Source organism: Mesocricetus auratus, unplaced genomic scaffold (assembly GCF_017639785.1).
Source record: "Mesocricetus auratus isolate SY011 unplaced genomic scaffold, BCM_Maur_2.0 Super-Scaffold_100006, whole genome shotgun sequence".
Classification (NCBI taxonomy): Eukaryota; Metazoa; Chordata; class Mammalia; order Rodentia; family Cricetidae; genus Mesocricetus; species Mesocricetus auratus.
Genome location: NW_024429190.1, coordinates 97,150,099 through 97,170,766, shown reverse-complemented (window position 1 = coordinate 97,170,766; position 20,668 = coordinate 97,150,099). Strand labels below are relative to the sequence as shown.

At 39.3% G+C, this 20,668-nt stretch overlaps 1 protein-coding gene across 4 annotated transcripts in view; it reads right to left on the bottom strand.

Annotated features, from left to right (window-relative positions):
- Positions 1–20,668, bottom strand: part of Bmpr1a (bone morphogenetic protein receptor type 1A) — a 90,292-nt gene that overhangs the window by 45,580 nt on the left and 24,044 nt on the right. For 3 of the 4 annotated variants that reach the window (XM_040747700.1, XM_040747698.1, XM_005077629.4), the window contains exon 2: positions 632–736. The gene's annotated coding sequence lies outside the window, so the exon portion shown is untranslated. Of the gene's footprint in view, positions 1–631; positions 740–20,668 lie in introns of all 4 variants that reach the window. The other variant, XM_040747699.1, reaches the window with a different exon arrangement.

Here is a 20,668-nt window from a genome sequence, read left to right as displayed (position 1 = left end):
CAACAATCAATCAATCAATCAATCAATCAAACAAACAAACAAACAAAAAGAAGCAGCAGTCCACAAAACAAAATGCCCACAAATTCCAGTGAAGTTTTGAGATCACTGAAAGTTTTTCTGTGACAATCAAAAGCATTCCCCAAGATGAAGATTAAGAAACAAAGGCACAAAATCCAATAAAAAGAACTAACTAAATAAAAAGACAGGCAGACCTGAGTACTCTAGGTTAGTTTAACATACAATGAGTGGCTGAAAGAGCTCGCTGTTCTTTCCCAGACTCAAGTTCAAGTTCTAGCCCAGAGACCACCTGACCCACAACTACCTCCAGGGGACACAACACTCTTTTCTGGCACCCACAGCACATGCGCACATATGGCAAATGAGTGTGCATGCGTGCATGCATGGACGCAGACACTCTTGAAGGGATGAACATTATTTGTAAGATGGAAGTATTAAAGTTATTAATTCATAAGGAAGGTGACTCAAGAAGCTGAGCAGTTACCGCCAAGTTCTGGTGTGACAAGGAAACTGAAGACTCTCACATGAAGCTGCAACGGTGACACAGAGAGACTATTTTCAAAAATTAAGAAGGCATTTTCTATGACTTGATTTTTAAAAATCTTTTCCTTACCTCAAGGATGTGGCTAGATAAAACGTTAGTTCCAAGCAGCTTCGACCTATGCTTCCATCTCATGAATTCCAAGACAGTATCAAACCGATGCATATTTTCATAAATCTGCTTTAAAAAAAAAGACTTAGTTAAGAAAAATGTTTATTGTCAAAAGAAAATGTATAAAATAAGCACTAAGTATGTCAGAGGTAAAATTAATAGTTTTCAGGGTAAAGTCAATGAATAGCTACTGACCAAAGAAGAGCATATAGTTCTATAGAAAATAAAACAATTAAAAATGTCCACATTAAGCTTCAAATTCTAATGAACAGTATTAAAAAGAAAAAGCATCCAGGAACTGCTGAAAACAACATGAAAGGTACCGTTCTCTTCCCTCACTCTTCCTCCTGGTGCTGTGCTGTAATTCTTGTGCATTTACTGTGGCGGGGAGGGATCCCCCACCCTTGCAGTGCCACTGAGCGAGCAGAGGGTGGAGGGTGGAGGGTGGGGGACAACCTGCAGCCACTGATTCTCCCGCAGTCCACCACATGGGGCCTGGAAATTGAGCTCAGGCTTGGCAGCCAATTCCTCTGCCGGTTGAGCTATCTTGCTAACCCTCTTACCACAAAATTTTTTTGTTAGCTTTCTGAGGCAGGGTCTTACTATGTAGCTCGGGCTGGCTTCGTACTCCTGGTTAGACCAGGCTGGTCTTGAACTCACAGAGATCTTGTGTCTCTGCTTCCCTAGGGCTAGAATTAAAGGTGTGCATCACCATTCCCAGGCACAAAATCTAAATAACCAGTTTCAATTTCATTCCAACTCCTATTTATACTAGGATTTGTAAGGGTATTGCATTTGATTGTACTGGTCCAATTCTGGGTGGCAGATTTCAACCACACTAATAGCATCTTTAAGGACTATTGCTTCAAGGGACATTTGTAAAAATGAAAAGTGGAAAACACTAACAATTTTTTATTTATTTAAAAATATACATATTTGGGGGCTGGAGAGATGGCTCAGCGGTTAAGAGCACTGGCTGCTTTTCCAGAGGGCCCAGGTTCAATTCTCAGCACCCATATGACACCTCACAACTCCCTGTAACTCCAGTTCCAGGGGACCTGACACCCTCATACCAATGCACATAAAAGAAATTGTTTAATGATATATATGTTTATTTGGAGCTTGTTTTCTTGTTTGTTGACACAGGTCTTACTATGGACTCTAGGGCTGGCCTGGAACTCATGATCCTCCTTCCTAGCCTGAAATTTTAAAAACAATTCCACTGAGGGCTTTTTTTTTTTAAGCTAAGATTTCAAATAGGAAAGCACTATTTCATATTTCTGAAGGAAATCTGGGGGAGGGGGCTTTCTCTGTGGCTTTGGAGCCTGTCTGGAACTAGCTCTTGTAGACCAGGCTGCTCTGGAACTCTGCCTCTGCCTCCTGAGTGCTAAAGGAAAATTTTAAAAGCAGTACAAACAGAACCTATGTCCCACTACAAGGTTAAATGTCTTTGCCTTCAGAACATTTAATATGACAGCAATAATAACTAAATTCACATCAACTGGGACAACTCAAAACGGTCCAGCATATCAGTCTTCCTTAAAGACTCTATGCAGCAGACAGGCTGCCACAGCTAAATCTCTCATTGTCCAAGAATGAGCATGACCCTGACAGCAATTAGTAAAACTGCCTGCATTGACTTAGCTTTTCAAACTCCTCATATGTAATCTACAACATAGCCAGGCTTAGAATTTTTCAGATCTACTCTTAGACTGTCACAAGAGAAATGAGGGAGGATAGAAACAGATTTGAAGGACTGGTGCTGTATTTTTCCAATCCAAAATCTTTATAATCTTAGAAGAATTTCCCCTAAATTAATAAAAAAAAACCAGCACATTATGGGTCTACTTTTTTGTTTGTTTGTTTCTGTTTTTCAAGACTGGATTTCTCTGTGTAGCCCTGGCTGTACTGGAACTCACTCTGTAGACCAGGCTGGCCTCAAACTCACAGAGATCCATCTGCCTCTACCTCCAAAGTGCTGGGATTAAAGGCATGTGCCACCACTATCCAGCTATGCTTCCACTTTAGAAATGGCATATTTTACTCCAAAGTCATTTGGGGGAAACTGTGTATGAGTCTACCTTAAAAATGTGTACAGAAGTAGAGATGACATTATCATTGTGCTAAATTAATTTTCATAAAAGTAAAAATAGTTCACTGATGTATCATTATTTAAACATCAAACTTTATTCTAATTCTATCAGATATTTGCAATGGATCAAATGATTAATAACATGCAAAAACTATTATTACAAGAAAGAACAAGATACAGGCTTGAAGATTATATTTACGAAGTACACATGTTAACAAGTGACTCATGAATAATATATGAAGCCACCTCAAAACTCAACAATAGGGGTGTGAGTATAGTTTAGTGGTTGAATGCTTGACAGAACCAACACGGCTCAAGGTTCAATATCCAGCACTGGCGGAAAAAAATAAAATTCTATAGTAGAAAAAAAATTGAACAAGCAAATAGTTTTTTGAGGGTGACAGACATCTTATTTAAGAGGTCATATGAACAGCAAATAAGCACGTAGTCACTGAGAAATGCAAATTAAGCCTGGCAGAGATATCACTGCACACCTAATAGGATAGATAAATTTAACACAGTGGCCAAGGACCAGTCAACATGGAAAGAAAACAGATTTTCCCAAATACAGGTGATGAACATGCAAAACAACACAATCGCTTTGGAAAAGAGCTTGGAAATTTCTTTTTTTAAATTTATTTTATGTAAATGAATGTTTTGCTTACATGTATGCACTATGTGTGTGTCTGGTGCTCAAGGAGGCCAGCAGAGTATTGGATATCCTAGAACTTAAGTTACAGACAATGGTGAGCTGCTGGGCTGAAACCTTGGTCCTCTTCAAGAGTAACAGTGCTCTTAACCTCTGAGCAGTCTCTCCAGCCCAGCAATTTTATTTGAAAAACTAAATTTACATAGCAACCAGGCCACCATGGTGCACCCCTGTATTCTCAACTCCCAGGAAGCTGTGGTAAGAGGATAATATGTCCCTGTCAATCTAGGCTACATGCTACATAGGAAGATTGTGTTTCTTCCTTCCTGAAAACACCCTAATTAACTCACAACCCACTGACTGACTCCTAGACATTGACAAAAGTTCTCTGCTTGGCAAAAGTTCTCTGAATTTTCTTCTATGCAAATCTGTTTGCCTTCACCTAAAATCCAGCTTTAAACTAAGCTGACTTATCAGGACCCTCCATTACCACATATCTGATCAAGTCCCTCTGTCCTCTTTATCCTCCCAAGTGATGCTGTATCACCTTGATCTGGCTCGACTTCAGAAAAAAGAAATCCTGTTATATAGGTTTAGCAAGAATATCTGCTTAGCCTATGGCTCTCTTCTTAGTCATTTTCCATTCACAAACCCCCATACCCTGCTCATTGGCTCTAGATACCCACCAGTCATGTATTTGGAGTTAAACTCAATCTTCCCCTATGATAAAACAAGACTTTGATGTAGTGATGCTACAGCAATGGTCCTCAAAAGTCTTCTTTGGAGGATTAGAGAAGTGATTCTGTAGTTAAGAGTGCTTGCTGTTTCTCTAGAGTTTGGATTGCAACATCTACATCAGGCAGCTCACAGTCATCTCTAACCCAGTGTCAGGACGCCCCACGCTGCCTGCCTTCCTTCTGTGCTCCACCGGCACCTGCACATACGTGCCATACTCTCACAAGGACATATGAAAGTAAAAATTTATTTTTATTTTTGAGACAGGGTCTCACTATGTAGTTCTTGCTGTCCTGGAACTCAGACATCTCACCTGCCTTTGCTTCCTGAGTGCTACAATCAAAAGATGTATGTCACCAAGCCCAGCTAAAAAAAATCTTCAAAAACACAGAAAAGAAGGTCTTCCTTTATTTACCCTATTTAAAGTCATCAGCAAACTTGCACTTTGCCTAGCACGTTGCAAGATCAGGGTTCAATCCCTAGCACATCAAAAAACAAATACATAAAACATGAAATAAATTTGGAAATGACCCCTCATAACTAACTACATAAAACTTTGGGTCTTGGTAGAATGTTTAATAGGTTTGAGGCCTGTGTTTAATCCTCAACAAAGAAAGAAGGGAAGCCGGGCGGTGGTGGCGCACGCCTTTAATCCCAGCACTTGGGAGGCAGAGGCAGGCGGATCTCTGTGAGTTCGAGGCTGGGCTGGACCGATAGCCTCCAAAACAATACAGAGAAACCCTGTCTCGAAAAACCAAAAAAAAAAAAAAAAAAAAAAAAAAAAAAAAAAGAAGGGAGGGGATGGGAGGGGCCAAGAGAATTAGTAAGGCGGAGCTACATAGGCAACCAGGGCTAGATGAGACTTTTGAAACCCAAATGCTCAGAGTACCTTTATTTTAATAGGTTAAAAACCAGAGAAACAAATTATTGTGCTTTGATAAACTAAGGTCTGTCATAATCATGAAATCATACTCAGCCACTGAAAGGGACGAATGGTTGATGGACATAACTTGATTAGATGCCCTGTGCATTTCCACCTAAGAGCATTGGGTTTACAGCTGTATGCTGCTTTTTACAGTGGCTAGAAATCCACACAAGCATTTTATCTACTTTTACCCACTCAGCCATCTCCTCAGCCCTATACTTTTGTTGAATGGAAAACAACTGTTCTTTTTTTTTTTTTTAACCCGCCCTTTGTTTTTCAAGACAGAGTTTTTCTGTGTAGCCCTGGGTGTCCTCAAACTCAGAAATCCACCTGCTTCTGCCTCCTGAGTGCTGGGATTAAAGATGTGTGCCGCCACCATCCAGCAAAAAGAACTACTCTTACAAAAAGTTCAAATCAACTTCAGTTTTGATATTGTGCTGTTGGTAGTAAGAATTAAAGGAAAGATAAATGGCAATATGGAGCTTCTCTTTACTGTATTTCAAAATTATGATTTAAAAATTTCTAAGTGCCTGGGTTGTATAGGGAAGACGGTCTGGGGGAAAGGCACCCTTGGAGCACAAGACCAAAGAAAACAGCAGCTCCCAAGCCAACTCTTGAACCTTCAGTCTTAGGTAAGGACGGTTCCCTGCCCTCCTGCCTGGCCCTCCTGCCTGGCCCTCCTGCCTGGCCCTCCTGCCTGGCCCTCCTGCCTGGCCCTCCTGTAGCTACTTCTGATGATACCAACTGCTCTAGGCTAGCACTGCAGCAAAGCTAATCCCACATAAGCACCTCTGTTTCTTTTCAAATCTGTCGTTCCGAATAATGACACATTAACAAACTCTAAAACCTTAATTTTCTATGTAAATTAACATTTGCTAATCCTCCTTCCCTTTCTAAGTAAACAGAATCATAGAGAAATACATATTATCCTTTTTTGTGTGTCGGTAAGAATTAAGCAATTATCAACGGTATTATCAGCCAATAGGTAAAAGTATCATCAAACAAGTTCCTTTGGATAAATAATACACACAGACACAGTAAAATTTCTATTATCAAGAGTCGACAGAAAGTTAACTCTAGATTAGTAAGTGTTCACTGGTCCCAAAGCATCCACTGGTGTACTTTCTGATCATAAGGAAACTTGTAATTAATATTATAATTAAATTTGTAAAAACTACCAATACTGAGAATGCCAACAGCTCTGCTACAATAAAGTGAATCACCAGGGATGATAATATACAGTTTGCTCTAGTTCTAAAGGCCCCAGGGTCACTGCCATTACCTCCTCACTTCTGCATTTATTTCAGCTTAGACCTTCATTTTTTTCTCCCCTTTGCTAACAAGTTCCTCACTTTTTATTTATACCATCCATGGTGTCTAGAAAAGTATTCTAATATCTCAGTTATTCAGGTTCTATAAAAATAAAAAGACTGTATATGATGGCTTGAGATCTAAGATACGAGAACAGAGCAAACTTTCTATTATAATTGTAAGCTGTCATAGTATGATGGTGGTGGCAAAAACAACAACAACAACAACAGTAATAATAATAAAACCACTCCGAGAAAGAAAAGACATTATCAGAATGAGTCAGCCCAAGTAAAAAACAAAGACAGGTGAAATTAAAAACCAAACACAGCTCAGATGCCTGTTCAGCACCACAAACTAGGTTTGCTAAAACTCAAAACCACAGACCAGAACTCATCTCAATTTTCCATCCTCTTACAGGCCCATTCCTCTTAATTCTAGCCCATTCGGTTCAATCTACAGCTGCTGGAAAGAAAACTCTACCATTCTTCAGTAGAGTTCACACTAAATATACCCAACACCACCAAATTCTAGTTCTATAACCTTCAGGTACATACAATTATATTTACAGCAGTATTTCTTTGTAGCAAACCTATAAAAACAACTCTAAGGTATACTAATAATAAAACAGGTAATAGTATATTCATAAAATGGAACCATCACATAGTAGTGGCAATAAAGGACCATGACACCACACCAACATAAACAAAATCTCAAAATTGTAACTTAACTAAAAAATAAAATAAAAAAAAAGGCTTGTTCTTTAAAAAGCTAACCAAAGGACTAGAGAGATGGATCAGAGGCTAAGAGCATTGGCGGCTCTTCCAAAGGCCCTGAGTTCAATTCCCAGCAACCACATTGTTGTTCACAACCACTTATATGAGATCTGGTGCCCTCTTCTGGCCTGCAGGCAATAACATAGAACATTATACATAATAAAAATAATTAAAAAGCTAACAAAAAATCTGGGAAAATAATGTACTTATTAGCTATAAGATAGTTATATACAGAGGTTTAGTAAACCATTTTGTTATGGCAGAAGTTATTAAAATCAAATTGACAAATCTACAATGAAGTCCCAAAGAGCATTCTTTAACCAGCAAATTTCAAATTTTAGAAACTTATTTTTTAAAAGATATCTCAACCCCAAATTGTTACTTATATAAACTGAGTGAAAAATTAAATTGTTCTTAAAAAAATCAAAGATTTAATGTGTTGTACAGCTATTTCTTAATTAGAATATTGATCCTACAGAAAGAAGGATAATTCTTAAGACTTAGAAAGCTTTCAAAACTTACAAGACTTAACAAGCCCCCTCCCCAAGAGTTTCATAACAAGGAGTAAGAAACTGTTGGCGGAAAACTCCAGTGACACAGTTCATCTGATGATATTGGCCATGCTCCTGTGAGTAACCCAATAGTCTCACCAAACTAGACTTGATGTGTTTCCTTGATCAATTGCATATACCCTATCTGGAATGAAGAGATATTCTGTTCACCTTTCCAGGAAAAAAAAAATCATACAACTATGTGTAATAAATGATCTAGAGGCAAGTACATTGGAGGGTGAGATTGTTTATTCTACATATAGTTTACAAAGATTTTATTTGACAGTCTGTTAAAGTCTACCCTCCCTCTGTTCTTTTCTTCTCCCCCCCCAAAAAGCGCCTCACTCTGACCCAGAACTTTTAAGTTAAGTTACCCAGGCTAGATTTAAACTCATCCCCATGCCCCGTACTCTAAAATGACAGGATTACAGATATGTGCCATTAAGACAAAAGCAGCTATTCCTAAATGTCCTATTTAGAGAAGAGAAGAATGCTGCAAAATTTCCTTCTCATAACACTTATTTTCTAATGATATATAACTGAGATCAAATCGTTAAGATTACCAAAGCAATGTAATTAAAGTATAATGAATCAGTTTACACAGTCTCCTAAAAGAATTATACTTCATGAAAAGTAGTTATCACTTTAAGGATATACTGTTTATAATACACTTTAATGCCATATATTTGACTTACTTATTTACTAAAAACTTAAATTTACTTTCATTTAAAGTCCAAACCCTTTAAGTTCTATACATGAATAAAATTAATGACATTCTTAAAACTGCAGAAAAATTATTTTCTGTTAACTGTATCCCTATAAAACCATCCATTGTATAGGAATATGCAAACTAATCATTTCCAACAAGATGAAAAACCAGTCTAGAGACTCATCTTCAGAAGGTGAAGTAGGGAGAGTGTTGCTACATGTCAACAGAGGAGTAAACACTTGGGAAAGAAAGTGTTAGGTAGGAAGCCACATTTAAATTCTCATCTCTATGTAATGAGAGGCAGGTAGTTAATAACTACACTGTCCCAGCTTTCAAATAGTGAGTCACATGCCTAAGGGAGGGGCATGTATACAGGATGAGCAGCAACTAGAGCAATCAGGGAGATTTCACAAGGAAGCAACAACAGGTCTGGAGTTTCAGACAGATAATTACAAGCAACTGTCCCAGCATGATGCACATGACCCAACTGCCTGCCAGGGAACTATTGACCTTCTTGAAAGAAAAAACACACCATGATCTCTGGGGCTAAGTTTGTAAGGAAATCAGAAAGAAACTGAGAAAAAGCATACCAGTTGTTAATACTCCTAAACGTACTGTGGAAAAACGTAAAATATTTTAGACGGTCTCCTGCCAGCAAGCAACATTAAATGACCATGAGTCATGGAGCCACAAGAGAGAAGGAGGTGGATCCAAGCGAACAGCAAGGACACAAGGACGCCCCTGAGGGGGTCTAGCTCCACCCCAAAGTTCAGATTCTAAGCTCGCCCGGAGAACCACCATCAAAGTGTAGCTGACACAGATAAAAAACACCAGCGGGGCTAGAGAGATGGCTCAGAGATAAGAGTCCTTGTTCTTCCAGAGGACCAGACTTCTATTCTCAGCACCCACATCAGCTGCTCACAACTGCCAGCTCTTGGGAATATGACACCCTCTTCTGGCCTCTGTGGGTAACTGCACACCTTAAAAAAACAAAACCCACCTGCACTCAGGGACCCATGCCCACAACAGACATCACAAGTACTGTTCTAATTGAACACTAAAGATATCACAGTCACTGCCTATCTCGATACAAAACCACCAAACAAACAAGGTACTGGGATACCTGAGGTACACATGCCATTCTTTTGGAAAGTAGAGATGGACACAAGGATAGGAGCATGGGCTCTACAGTCAGAATGAGAACCAATGCTAGAATCCTACCTCTATTGTTAACCTACTATAACCCTTTGACCAAGTTACTTGCATAAGCTACTATTTGATTTGTAAAACAAGAATTAAAACGGCACAATCTGAAAGGAAAGATCAAAGAAGTTAGAATAGGAACAGCTTTTAAAATATTAGCAGGCGGATCTCTGTGAGTTCAAGGCCAGGCTGGACCGACAGCCTCCAAAACAGAGAAACCCTGTCTTGTAAAAAAAAAAAAAAAAAAAAAAATAGCAGGCAAACTGCAAACACTTTCTAAGTGCAATCATTCCCAGAATACATCCAAGACAGTGACAGAAACGCCACACAGGAGTTAATAACATTTGTCCATTAGTATCAAACATTTTCTGGTTGGCTTTAAGAACAAAAGCATGGTAAGTCCAGCAGTGGTGTACCCCTTTAATTCCAGCACTGGGAGGCGGCAGCGGAGTCAGGAGAATCTCTGTGAGTTCAAGGCCAACCTGGTCTGCAGATAATTCCAGGACAGCCAAGGCTACAGAGAGAAGCCCTATCTCAAACTAACATACAAACAGAAGTGTGGTAGCAATGAAAGATAGATTGAGTCCCATTTTACTGAACACTGCTAGTTATGAGTTAAATTCTACACATTTATTGTCTTGTTCAGTTCTTTTAAAAACCTATTAGAGAAGCATCCCTAATGATTCCATACTACAGACGAAACTCAGACACAGAGTATTCAAGTAACCTGTCAAGTTTCAAATCCTAGATTCAATTACTCCCTACCTATGTGGGCTGGGGCAAATTACTAGTCTTATTTCATTATTTCTCTTTGCTTCTTTTTGTTATTGGCAGAATGTTATAACTATAGAGCTAAATTGCAATGCACATTGTAGGGTAATTTTTTGTTTGCTTGGCATTAAACTTTGTTGTTAAGTTTGAGACAGCATCTCACTATGCATTCCTGACTGGCCTAGAACTCAGCTATTTTGCTCAGAATAATCTCAAATATACAGTTATCTGCCTGCCTATGCCTCCTCAGTACTGTTAAGCTTGTCAAATGGCCAACTATTTTATTAGTATGTGTGAGTGTGTGCATGCGTGCACACACATACAGGCATGCAGAGGTCAGGAGTCCTTTCTCTTGTTCCACCACAAAGGTCTCAGGGATTGATCACAGGTCACCAGGCTTGACAGCAGGTGACTTTACCTTCTGAGCCATCTTGCTGGCACCATAATTGTTTTTTAAGTATAGGTTTTGAATCGGTAAAATTACTAGATTAGTATGTGATACATATTGCAAACTTCCCTCTCAAGATGTTATGAACAGTATAGGTCACTAACTTCTATTTTCTAAGAGATTTTTATACTTTACCTACCTTTTACAGTACCTTCCTTGTTAAAAATGAGCAATAATATAATAGGCATGTCCCATTATTATAAAAGCTAGTATTAACTGTCAATAATTCCTTTTGCATATTACCTCATTTAAAGGTAAAGCAACAATGCATGTAAGAACAATATCTCTGTTTTCAAAATGGGGAAATGGTAACCCAGAGTAGTTAATTTGCCCCAGATCACAAAGGTAAGGAGTAATTGAAGCCAAGTTTTCAAACTGGAAAGTTTCAACACTGTCGATTTGTATGGCATGGCCACTACATGGTACTACAGAAGAACAAGTACTATGGGAAATATTTGTCCTTTGTTAAAGCAGGAAAAAAAAGTAAAATAAGCATGGAGGACTTTAAAGAATTAGGAAAAGAGAAGTAAAAAATATCGTCTCAAATTCAACAATGGCTAATTATAGATTTCAAAGTTGACAATTTTCTTCTTCATTATTCTGTGTTTTCTATTATAAAAGTAAATGGGGGGGGCTGTTGAGACAGGGTTTCTCTGTTCAAACTCACAGAGATCTGCCTGCCTCTTCCTCCCAGGAGTTCTGGGATTAAAGGCATGTTCCGCCACAGCATGGCAAAAGTAAATTCTTCAATGTGAGGCCCTTTTCAAATAAAAGTAAGTTAAAAGGTGGTCATTTGAAACACATCAAAAATGAGAATGAAACAAACAAAAAGACAGACAGGCTAGCAAGATGGTTTAGTGGGAAAAGGTACTTTGCCACCTGAGTTTAACCCTGGAATCCACACCCCAACACACACACACAGAAAAGACACAAGTGGGAGGGGACAAACAACACAAGAAGTCGGGGGTACCTCATGCTTATAAATCCAGTTCTACCAAGTCAAGAGAATCTACTGCAGGACAGAAGCAACCTTGGTCTACACAGCAGGTTCCAGAATGAGCTACTTAGCAAAACCCTATCAAAAAAGCAGTTTCTCCTACCTGCCCCCACCACCACAGGAAAGGGAGGGAAGAGGAAGGGAAAAGAGGAGGGGGAAAAGAGGAGGGGAGGGGAGGGGATTTAAGATACTAAATAGAACCAGCTAAGCAGTGGTGGGGCATGCCTTTAATCCCCACACTTGGGAGGCAGAGACAGGCAGATCTCTATAAGAAACTCAGCAGTTAAGAGCTCTTGCTTGTCTTGCAGAGCTTAGTTTCTAAGGGACAAACAGAATGTCACACTATTCCTAGATTAATGTTTTTTTTTTTACTTTATTTACTTACTGGGGAAGGAGCACACGTGTCATGGCATGCATGTGGATGGCAGAGGACACCTCTCAGGAGCATGTTCTCTCCCCATATTTTGTGGGTCCTAGAGACAGAACTCAGATCAGGCCTAGCAGCAAGTGCCCTAACCCACTGAGCTATCTTGTTGACCATATTAGATTCTTTACCCACTCAAATGAAATCTTACATGACAGGAAAAATCTATACATGAGTAAAGACAGCAGTCTATACTCAACCACCACAAACAACCCATGTCTTCTGAGAGAGAAAGTTATAGAAAAGGGACAAAAAATGGGCTGGCTGGGTAGCATTTGGGTTTGGAGAAGAGACAGGAGGTTTAGAAAACCAAAAATTATACTACAAATTAAGTCAAAGTCCCAGGGCACTGTAAAGGAACCATTTTTTACATGCACATTTAAGAAAGTGATATGACAGCAACAACAAAAATGTGTTAACAGAACTGTAGCACTTCTTAGTTTAAAAATGGGTTTCACATATTCTAACTGCTTCACAACAATCATTCTCATTAAGAAATATTCCTCTAATGCACAAACTGACTTAGTGGAGCCCATTCTATATGGAGAGAAACCTTGCTCAGCCTAGACACAGGGGTGTGGGGGTGGAGAGGTCCTGCCTGAACAAGATGATGGGACAGACTTAGTAGACTTCCTAGGGGAGGCCTTACCCTCTCTGAGGAGCAGGTGGGAGGTGGGCTGAGAGGAAGTGGGGCAACAGGAGGAGAGGAGGGAGGGGGAACTGGAATTGGAATGTAAACTAAATTAATAAGAAAGAAATATTCTTCCTGATGGGCGGTGATGGCGTAGGCCTTTAATCCCAGCACTAGGGAAGCAGAGGCAGGCGGATCTCTCTGAGTTCGAGGCCAGTCTGGTCTACAAAGCGAGTTCCAGGACAGCTAGAGCTATCACACAGAGAAACCCTGTCTCAAAAAAAAGGGGGGAGGGAAACCTATTCTTCCTGCAAGGAAATGGTGAATACGGTGGCATACATCTGTGATCCCAACATCCAGGAAGCTAAAGCAGAAGGATCATGAAGTTTGAGGTCCATTAAAGCTATACAACAAGACCTAGTCTCAAAACCAAACATTGCCCCACGTTATAGGCACTGGGTTCACACAAGCAGCAGAGCTAGATCTCGGGTTCAGTGTCAATCCTTAGGAATAGCCCATGGTATATAGATGTACCAGATCTCCGTTTGTCTACCAAAGACTACAGCCTGCTCCTTGTTTGAGGCAACTATGAATACAGATGCTAATCATAGCCACACACAGATGTTGGGACAAATTTAAGTTGTCATTTCATTAGTATAAAATTTACAAAGGGATGTTTTCTCTACTTTTTCAACATTTCATCTTTCTTCCCCAAGTGCTGGGGGATTAAAGGCATGTGCCACTAGTGCCTAGCTGTTATTTTTTAAGGAAATAAAACTGCCAGAAATAAATGTGTATTTTACTTCACTTAACAACCTTAAAAAAGGTCTTCCCTAATGATGTAAATAAACATTTACCTCTAACTCTAATTAATGATGTATATGTGAAGTATGTGATGTCAGCAATTTAATTTGCAATACATAATAAAGTGAGCTGAATCCAAACAGGGTAGCATGTGCACAGAGTCCCAGCTAAGGTGAAAGACCTAGGCAGGAAAATAATTCACACCAAGGATTTCAAGAGCAGCCTAGATATGTAACAGGACTCCACGCCCTGAAAAAAGTAAACTAAATGACATCATTAGAATAGCAGATGAACAGGTATGTGATAGATGAATAGGTGTTAATGATACAACTGAACTGATTTGGGTGTCTGAAAGTTTCTATCAGTATGCCATGGAAGAAGTACAGTATAGTTTCGAATGGTAACATGTAGCCACAGATACCACTAAAGGCACAATAAATCCTGATGCAGTCAGTAAATACTTCTGAAAGTAATTCCTGCCTCCTAAACCAGGAACTACCTTAAAAAAAGACATATGTTGAAGAGAGAGCCTTAAAATTTCTATTATAAAATCTGAGTACTACAAATTACAGAATAATTGCCTAATTTAAAAACAGCTATTGTACTTAAATTTACAGTCCAAAAAGAAAATACCAACTTTGAGTTTCTAGTCCAGCATGTAATTTGCTTGGAAATCACCACTCAGACTTAACAATTAAAAAGCTGACCAAACTGAAAGTCAACAACTCTCTTAAGATCTATCAGAATAGTGATGTTGCAGCATAAACCGCTGTCCCCAAAATTAGAGACAGACAGCTTAAGCTTACATGAAGAGGATCACAATTTACTAGAACAGAAACCCATGAATAAAACTCGGCAATCTACAGAGCCAGCTCCAGGACAGGCTCCAAAGCTACAGAGAAATCCCATCTCAAAAAAAAAAAAAAAACAGCAAAACAAAAACAAACAAACAAACAAAAAACCCACAACTCAAAACTGGTGCCAGGATAGAGAAACAATCTGAATTGCAGTCAACAAAAAGCACCCTAAAGGGTGGAGAGAGGGAGGCTGGGCCATTCAAGGGTAAGTTCACAACTGTACAACCAGCACCCTCAAGCTTCTTAAAAGGAGTAGGTGGAAAAGGAAACATTTTGAAATGTGCCAGATCTTTTTCTTTTGGAGTGTGTGGAAACAACCGGATCTTATTTAGTCCAGGTTGGCCCTGAACACATGGTAATTTTTTCTGTCTCAGTGTAGTTTTACACAATACCCAACAGGAGCATTATTTTCTTCTTAATAATGTCTCTCTTCAAGAGAAACTATTTACCAGAGGTGAAACCACTGGGATTTTATAAGAACCTAAATCACCTGGACAGGGGGGAATGCCTAACTCCAAACAGCTCTATCCTTGCAGGAAAAGGAAATTAGCTAAATCCAGAAAACACTAAAAATTATTTAAAAGATCTATGCAGAAAGACTCCTTGTTATAGAAAGACAAAGAATTACATTCAACACCTTCAAAAACGATTTATTTATTTTCATGTGCATTGATGTTTTTGCCTGAATGTCTGTCTGGGCAAGGGTGCTCAATTCCCTGGAACTGGAGTTACAGACAGTTGGGAGTCACCATGTTGGTGTTCTCTGAGCTACATTCAACACCTTCTGAAAACTAAGAGTAATAAAGTCTTGGGGAGGACAACACAACTAGAATTCTACATCCTGAGAAATTGTCCTTCAAAACTGATGGGTGTCAGTAACACGAGTCAGTAGGTGAAGGAACTTGCTTCCAAACCAGATGACCTGAGTTTAACACCCAGGCCCTACATGGTAGAAAGAAATCACTCCCATGAGAACACACACACTATATGTAATTAAAAAATTTTTTCCAGTGAAGAAGAAAACCTTTCTTAAACAAACATTTGAGGAAATGTTGCATGAAGCAATGCCCTCGTGCTTATCAACTCATTCTAGCAGATATGGAAGACTATTAAAATAATACAGAATTCAACCAAATAACAGACTTGATATGCTAGAGTTTCGTTCAATACATCTCTCTGAAATTTTTGAATCTTTCAAAGCCTCTTATTTCGTCTTTCAGTCATTTGTCTAGGCCTTCAAAGTCTTATCAATAGGACTAGAGTCAGGTATAAAATTAAATTAAAAGATTCTGCTAAGATCCTTACTCTAGTGGACTAGTGAATTGAAGTTCTATTTGAACTTCAATAGTTTCAATCACTTTGTAAGTCAAGGTTTGTCTATAAAGGGGAAGAAATATTTTATTTAAATATAATATTCTAGCCAGACATGGTGGCACCTTTATACCCAGCAGACACAGGCAGATTTCTTTGAGTTTGAGACTAGCCAAAAGTCAAGGGGTGTGTGTGTGTGTAGAGATAGAGAGAGATCTCATACCAAAAGAACAAAAACAAAAATAAAAACAACAAAAGTTTGAACACACACACACTATCCTATATCAAACCTCTACAGTCTCTTCTCCCTTTCCTTCTAGGCATATCTTCCCCGGAGTCAGAAGGCCCCATATATTCCAGAATAGCTGTTTGTGACTCCACACAAAAATCACAAATTTGCTTTAACTATTATGTGATGTTCTATGTCCTGGCATTTTTTGCTGTAACTCAATGGTGAAGTTCTTGAGTGGGACCCTGTGAACGACAATGTTGTGTCACGATGTCCAAAGGTTAGTCACATCAGTTACTTAAGCACTTATATTTGCAAAAGTATTCCCGATAAGCAAAGTATAGGCAAATGCAGTTCCAAGTCTTCAACTTTTTGAATCCTCTTTTGTCCTTTCATAAATCAGTCTAAAATGCAGGGTAGATAGAAGAAGCCCTAAATTGCAACACTGATTTTACACAGGGCAGCTCTCATTTATGTGTCCCTCAGCCATCACCAGGACCATCTAAAAGACATGTAAGACTGTAATGTGTCACCAGAAGCTGAGAATTTGGAGCAGTGTCTCTTCACATATGAAGGAAGCCCTTGGGGCCATCAATCACACAAAATGCTCCAAGGGACACTAACTGTGCTGGACAGGTAGTATTAGAATCAGCAGCAGAGGAGCAGCTAAGGAAGGCAAAGAAAGGAGGTGTCACTGATGAACCACTCCCCAAAGCATCTGGCTCCTAAGACAGAGGAACTGGCTGTTCTTCCATAGGACCAGGGCTCAATTCCTGGAACCCTCATAGCATTCACAAACTGTGTGTATCTCCAGTTCCAATGGATATGGTGCCCTTTTCTGGTCTCTAAGAGCACCTCACGAAGGTGGTACACAGACATTCTGTCAGAAACACCCACACATAAAATATTTTTTAAAAATAAAATGAATCGCCAAGCACAGTGGCATATACCTTTAATCCCAGCACTTGGGAGGCAGAGGAATCTCTGAATTCAAGGTCAGCCTAATCTACAGAGAAACTCTGTCTCAGAAGGAAAAGAAAATGAATAAGGGAAGATTCCATAAATACCATGAACAAGCAAAACTAACTAGGCGGTATTTATTCATAACTCCTTAGTAGCCCCAGTGCAAGTTATTTGACATTTTGTATACATTGGCCTGTGCAGGCTAGTATTTACAAATGATGGCAGTTGTTCAACACATAGAAATTTGCTTACTAATCTAAATAACTCAGGAAGCTTCTCATCACACACATACAAGAAGTATGGGGTTGTTTTATTCACGACTTCAAAACTAATTATATTTTATTCTTTAATATAATCCCTGTTGGGCAGGCAAAATGGATCAGAAGATAAAAAGCATTTTCCAAGCCAGCCCAATGACCTAAATTCAATCTCCAGGTCCCAAGGTGGTGGGAATGAACCAATGCCACAACATTGTCCTTTGATTTCTACATGTAATCTGTAAAACACGCATACTACTAATAATACGAATTTTAAAATTAAAATGATCCCTAGCGATGTTTGAAATCCTGTTCTAGTTAAAATTTTCATTACATGTATTTTCAACATAGCACATTGACTTTCCTTTTTTTTAAATATTTTTATTTTTTGTGTATGGATATTTTGTCTGCATGGAATGTCTGGATCCCCTGGAACTGGAGTTAAGAGACAGTGGATGCTGGGAATCAAACCTGAGTCCCTAGAAGAACAGCCAGTGCTCTTAACCAGTGAGTCATCTCTCCAGCTCTCATCTTCCTTCTGATTATGAGTTAAAGTTTAAAAGACAAGACTTCCGAACCGGGCATTGATGGCGCATGCCTTTAATCCCAGCACTTGGGAGGCAGAGGCAGGTGGATCTCTGGATTCAAGGCCAACCTGGTCTACAGAGTGAGTGCCAAGATAGGCTCGAAAGCTACGCAGAGAAACCTTGTCTTGGAAAAACAAACAAACAAAACAAAACAAAAAGACAAGACTTCCAGAGCTAGAGAGACAGATAGATGGTTCAGCAGTTAAGAGCACTGACTAACAGCTCTTCCAGAGGACCCAGGTTTGATCCCAGCATTCACAACTTTCTGTAACTCTAGTTCCAATGGTTTCAACGCCCTCTTCTTGCTTCCACACACACGTGGAACACATATGGTATATTTCCCTCCAGGCAGATATTATGAGTCTTTTAAAGTTATAAACTTCACTTATATTTTCATATTGGTCTTAAATAAGTAAGAACTTTTTAAATTCACAATTACTTGAGAAAGTATTTTCTTGTACCTAGAGAAATATGACACAACATTCACAGAGCACCAACAATACACCATTAGCAAGTGTGGTGGTGTGAATAAAAATGCCCCTATAGGCCCATAAGGAGTGGAAATATCAGGAGGCGTGGCCCTGTTGGAGGAAGTGTGTCATGGGGGGTGGGTTTTGGGGGCTCGGATGCTCACGTCACACCCAGTGTAACATCCTCCTCCTGCTGCTGCCAATTCAGATGCAGACCTCTCAACTCCGTCAGCCTCATGTCTGCCTGCCAATTCAGATGCAGACCTCTCAACTCCGTCAGCCTCATGTCTGCCGCAGGCAGGTAGGCTTCCTTCCCACCGCGACAATAATGGACTAAATCTCTGAAACTGTAAGCCAGCCCCAGTTACATGTCATGGGCATGGTGTCTCTCTCTTTCCAGCAACTGAAACACTAAGTCAGCAACAAGCACTTTCCCTTACACTGCAGTAAAGCACCACAAGCCTGTGGCCCATTCCTCATTTCATTTACAGACGACCTTCAACAGTTCTCAAAGCTCAGCTTTTACCCAGCAGAAACAATGCTTAGGCTTGCCTTTGACAAGTTTCATCAATCAAGAATGAGTACAATCATCTTACATCACAGTATCAAAAAATGCAAAGTAATGGTTCTAAAGGACAGTGTTCTTTGAAATGGGGGGGGGGGGTGCCCACACAGACTTAAAACCTTAACTCTAAGTCCTTCAATTCTCTGATTTTACTGGCTTTCTCTGATGGTTATTGACTCAAGTGAAATTGAAGTTAGTTCTTATTTTTGGCTAACAAGTTCCTTTCCCGGGCATCTTAAGAAAGCTCTAGAAAAACCAAAGTTTTTAAAATTATTATTAATAAAGCGGGAAAGAAAAAAAGAAAGCATTGACTGTTGCCGCAAAGAAACTGTTGCGCACATGCACAAGGTAAGGCTTCTAACACAATACCCAAGTAAGACTTCTCACTTACCTGACACCTGCAAAGCTGAAAAACTTGAATCAGTCTCAAATAAATAAGTATATAAGCTATAACTTACTGTGATACATACTACAGTGGAGATTTAAAACACGGTGCTCAAGAATGCTACACAACTCACAAAATGAAAAAACTTCAAGTTCCAACAAATTATTTTTCTTGGCCCTTCCAAAAACCATCTTTAAAAAGAAGCCTAAACAAAAATGACCTATCTATCCACCCCATACTTATTAAACATATCATACATTTAAAGCATCCAATGTGTGTAATGTAAGTCAAAAGGAGAAAGATGAACCCCTGAACTTCCTCCACAATGTAGCTGCCGGTTTCTTTCCTTAGATATTTGCTAACCCCTATGCTGCCATATAATTTTAAAAACTCACAATGATACAGTAGTAACCAGTTCATTACTTAAAATCCAATTAGAAATGCAGAATAATGAAGAAGAAAAGGAGAGTACGCATGGGCATTATAACCTACAAAGGCTGGTGACACCGGCCTTTAGTTCTAACACTTGGGAGACAGGCAGGAAGATCTCTGGTCTACACAGCAAGTTCTAAGCCAACCAGGGCTACATTGTTAGACCCTGTCACAAAAAAAAACTACAACAACAAACAGAAGCACAGAAAAGAAAGAAATGACATCTTCAAGAAGGCTGGGGCTTAGACAAGGAGGGACACGCAGAAGACAGACAAGTCAAGAGAACTGGCATCCCAACAAAGAAGAGCCAAGTATCACAGCAAAGTACTGAGCACACAAAAAAGCAGTATTTTAGAAATATGATGAGCTAGGGAGAACATACAGTGCACGAGAGAAGCAAAACAGGACATCAAGTTCCAGCCTAGCACTACTTTTTAAATGTTTAATTATTCTTAGCACCCACACATGTGCACACGTGTGTGTGTGTGTGTGTGTGTGTGTGTGTGTGTGTGTGTACACATAGAGGCTGAGGACTTCTCTCCACTGTGAGATTTGGAGATCAAATTTTTAGGCCATATTTGCAAAGCAAGCACTTTTACCAGCTAAGATATATCTCTGGCACCACTAGCTTCTATTGACTATATCTTTTCTCTTTTAGAGAAAAGTATTCTAAGGCAATACAATATTCTGTTAATAAAATACAACACCTGGGCAGGACAAGTAGCTTAGGTTAGAGCAACAGCCAGAATCAAAAGAAATAGCAGTGGGGAAGGGGATATATTAACACCTACTATCAAAATACTAAAACATATAAATAAGCATGACATCTGATATAATTGTTACTAATTTTTGACATTCTTTGGAAGAATATTAAGCAAACTGATAGATTAAAATGACCTAGACATAAGGAAAAATTATT